Below are 4,584 nucleotides of genomic sequence, written 5' to 3' on the forward strand. Positions count from 1 at the left end.
ATACCTCAGAGGAACATCTCTATATGGATTGTGGTACAAATGGACAAAGGGAATGAAGCTTCAGGGCTTCACAGATGCAGATTGGGCAGGGAGTCCATCAGACCGGAAGAGCACTTCAGGAGGAATTTTCAACCTTGGTTCAGTTGCACTTTCTTGGTACAGTAGGAAACAAAGGTCAGTTGCACTTAGCTCAGCAGAGGTTGAATACATGGCTACCAGTCAAGTAGCATGTGAGGCTATTGGATGCGGAAAATTCTAGTTGGATTCTTTGATCAAAGGATGGATCCAACTGTGATCTATTGCAATAATCAGAGTTGTATCAAACTCTCTGAGAATCTAGTATTTCATGACAGGTCCAAGCACATCGATAACCGGTATCATCATCTTCAAGACTGTGTGGTGAAGAGGATCATGTTGTTGTTGTATGTTTCGACCGAGGAACAGGATGTAGATATCTTGACTAAGGCATTGTCAAGATGCAAGTTAAATTTCCACAAAGACAGGATTGGGGTGACAGATAATCCCTTTCTTATTGAGAGTGAGTGTTGAAAATAGCAACAAGAAATGCTAAATATAGAAGTGCTAAAGATAACACCGCTATAAATAGCATTTTGGGATACATTCTAATTTCAGTTAGTCCCTAGACTAAAATTGAGACTAAAATTCGAATCTGATCTTAGCAGTTGTTTGAAACATAATTAATTAATTCATATTCTGTTAATTAGTTGGAGAAAATCAGACATGAAGTCTATGTGAAGACATGCAACAGTTTCCCCTTTGATTTAGGAAGTTTTCCCTTGATTAAGGAGATCAGGATGAGTTATACTTTGAGTTGTAATTAGTTAGCTCAGTTAACTGAGTTAAGTCTAGTTAGATTAGTTCCAACAGTTTGTGGAACTGATTGTGAGTTCAGTTAGTTAATGCATGCATCCATGTAACTACTGAACTTCTCTCATAAATAACTCATGCATGTCAGTTTAGTCAAAGACCCAGTTGAGATCAGATGATGGGACAATGTACTATCAATTGCAGGAATATTCCATTGAGGATGTCTCTTGCACGCAGAAGGAATTCATTCCTTGGAGATTTCATAGTTACTTTTGAGTTTGGTGAGTTGTGTGAGAGGTTAATTCACACAGGTGGCAGCCAGAGGACCAAGGAGAAAATGCACGAGGAAATAGGAGGCTTGGAGGACTGAAGGAAGGCATATGTTGTGTCTATTCAGTCTATGAGCAGCATTGAGGGATTGTACTGAGAGCTGGATAGCTTGTTAGCTAAAGCTTTGTGTAATTCAGACATATTTCCACTTGTATGATAATAGAGAGATCGGGGTTTTTAGCTGAGGCTTTCCCTAGATTATTCTTCTGTGTTCATGTGTGATTGATTTCTCATTCTCTGTTATATGTGTTTTATTTGATCTTGCTCAAAATCGATTAAGCTTCCGCAAGTTTGTTTGTAGAAGTAGATCAAGTATTTTGCTTTAGTATATTGCATTATCAGGTGATCTACAGTGGGAAATTATACACGGTATCGGAGCAAAGGTGATGAAAGCGGAACACATAACAGAAAGAAGGGAGAAGTTCGAAGTTTGAAGTTATTGATTATAGAAGTTGAATTTTTATCACATCTCAAATTTCACCAATGGCGTTCAACGATTTGAGACTCGAGTATGCCCTTGATGGCAACTCGAATTATATAGCCTGGAAGAACCGCATGGAAGTGGTATTAAAGGACAACTGTTTGAAGGACTTCATTGATTAAGAAGTCCCCAATGCAGCATCTTCTAATGCCCAAGAATTTGCGGAATGGAAGAAATGTGTGGCTAGAGCGAGGAGGATCCTTCTAGAGGGAGTTCGAGACCACATAGTCTCAAGTCTCCATGGGAAGGAGACACTGTTTTCAATGTGGAAAACATTGAAGGATCTGTATTAGAACAACAGCGATCAGAGGAAGCTGGCACTGAAAGACAAGCTTTGGAAAATCAAGTGTGAAAAGGGCGACACGATCTCTACATATTTGAACAAACTCACCACCTGCAGGGATGAGCTTGGAAGTGTAGAGATCATGACAGCCGATGATGACATGGTGAGTCTTGCTCTCCTCAGTCTTCCTAAGAGCTGGCATAGCTACCAAGACTCGGTAAATGGAAGAGAGAAACTGCCAAATTGGGAATGTCTTTGGTTAGATCTGATGCAGGAGGGGATAAGGAGAAGCACCAGAGATAGATCTTCATCAAAGCAAGATGATGAAGAAAATCTAGCCTTAGTGAGTAAGGCTAGGAAAGGGAAAGGGAAGGCGTCCCATTTCAAATCGAGTTCTTCCCATGGTGAGAAGAATATTGACAAATCAAAAGTGAGATGCTTCGATTGTCATGAGGTGGGCCATTATGCTACGAATTGTCCACAGAATAAATCCAAGAAGGGATCCTCGAAGGGATTAGATGGTGAGGCATTGGCCTCACAATTTGAATTGGATTTCACCCTCATCGCATGTATGGCTTCATTGGTGGTAGGGTGTGTTTGGTACCTGGACAATGGAGCTTCATTCCACATGACCAATGACAAGAATCTTTTCAGTCCCTTGAAGGAGAAGGGCCTCCAGATGCGCATCGAGATGGGCGATGATGGAAAATACTGTGTTTTAGGTGAAGGTACAGTTGTGTTTCAGAGGGAGCATGGAGCTCTTCTCAACTTGATTGATGTAAAGTATGTGCCTGGTCTGAAGAAGATACTAGTGTTTGTTGCTATGCTGGAAGACAAAGGCTATGATGTAGTCTTTAGTAAAGGAAAGGCATTCCTGAGGCATATCGACACTGGACAGACCAAGAGGATTGGGATTCGAGTTAAGAATCTCTACAAGTTGGAGGTAGATGACTGTGTTTCATTGAGTTCCAAAGCAGAGTTGGTGCAGAGCCAAGATGTTGGTGAGCTATGGCATATAATATTGGGCCACTTACACCATGGGGCCTTGAAGATCATGCAACAGATTTCTACCAGACTTCCCAAGGGAAAATTGGAGCAAGTGGATACATGCAAAGGTTGTACCTTGGGTAAGTATGCAAAATCTTCCTTTCAGGATCGAGACAGTAGAGCTGGAGCAATCCTGGAGCGAGTTCATACAGATGTGTGTGGACCATTCTCTATAGCCTCTACCACTAAACAAAGGTACTATGTTATTTTTATTAATGATTTTTCTCGTAGATGTTGGATCTACTTTATGCAGAAGAAGGATCAAACCTTCTCAAAGTTTTGTGAGTTTAAAGCCTTCGCATAGAAAGAATCTGGAAAGAAAATAAGGGCCTTGCGAAGCGACAATGGTGGAGAGTATGTCTCCCAACAATTTAAGGACTTCTGTACAACAAAAGGAATTAAACGGGAGTTAATGACACCCCATAACCCACAACAGAATGGGGTGGCCGAAAGGAAGAACAAATTGATTGTGGGAGCAACTCGGGCGATGCTGCATGACCAAAGCCTATCACTTCATTTGTGGGCTGAGGCATGAAATACAACAATATAATTGAAAAACAGAAGCCTGCATCGTATATTGGGAATGAAGACACCAATGGAGGCATTTTCTGGGAAGAGACCAGATGTGAGTCACTTCAGGATCTTTGGATCATCGGTTTATTTCCATGTGACTAATGATGCCTAGAAGAAGCTAGATCCAACAACTGAGTTGGGGATACATGTGGGGTACACTGATACACCCCACAACTATCGGGTGTTCTTGCCTACCAGTCAGAGGACAGTGGTACGTGGAGATCTGAAGTTCGACGAGAAGAAATCCATGCGAGTATCGCTTGAGAGGGAGCTCAAGTTGCATGTAGAGGAGGAACTTTTAGTTCTTAAGGAGGAGGAGCCTCAGACTGATGCGGAGCAGCCACATGCAGAGGATCCAGGAGTGGAGACATCCACTCATGCAGATTCTTCCAGAGATGGGCGGAAACGCTCAAGGGAAGCTGACAAGTTGATGCTGGATGCAAGAGAGAATGTAGGACAACCATCTTCTCAGTGCAGACAGAGACGGTCACCCAAGCGGTACACTGGTTACATGGCCCCGGTTGGGGAGTGTGTAGAGACCGAACCTTCTTCATTCGAGGAAGCAATGCAACAACCAGTCTGGGTTGATGCTATGGTGGAGGAGTATGACTCCATCGTTCAAAACTGTGTTTGGGATGTTGTCCCAAGAGCGGAGGACAAGTCAGTGGTGAGTTCCCAATGGATTTATAAGGTAAAGCAAGCAGCTGATGGCAGTGTTGAGAAACATAAGGCAAGGTTTGTTGCCTATGGTTTCTCACAAGTCGAGGGAATCAACTACGATGAGACTTTTGCTTCTGTGGCAAGGTACTCAACTATTAGATCAATGTTGGCACTATCAACACAGATGGGTTGGAAGATCCATCAAATGGATGTGAAGACTGCGTTCCTCAATGGAAAGATTGAGGAAGAGGTGTACATTGAACAACCAGAAGGATTTGAGACCTTCGATCGTGAGTCGCATGTGTGCCGACTCATGAGAGCTTTGTACGGACTGAAACAAGCACCTCGTGCTTGGTACACTAGGATCAACAGCTATTTCACC

Source organism: Pinus tabuliformis, chromosome 4_1 (assembly GCF_031772625.1).
Source record: "Pinus tabuliformis cultivar Carrire ecotype Pingquan chromosome 4_1, CPIR1, whole genome shotgun sequence".
Lineage (NCBI taxonomy): Eukaryota > Viridiplantae > Streptophyta > Pinopsida > Pinales > Pinaceae > Pinus > Pinus tabuliformis.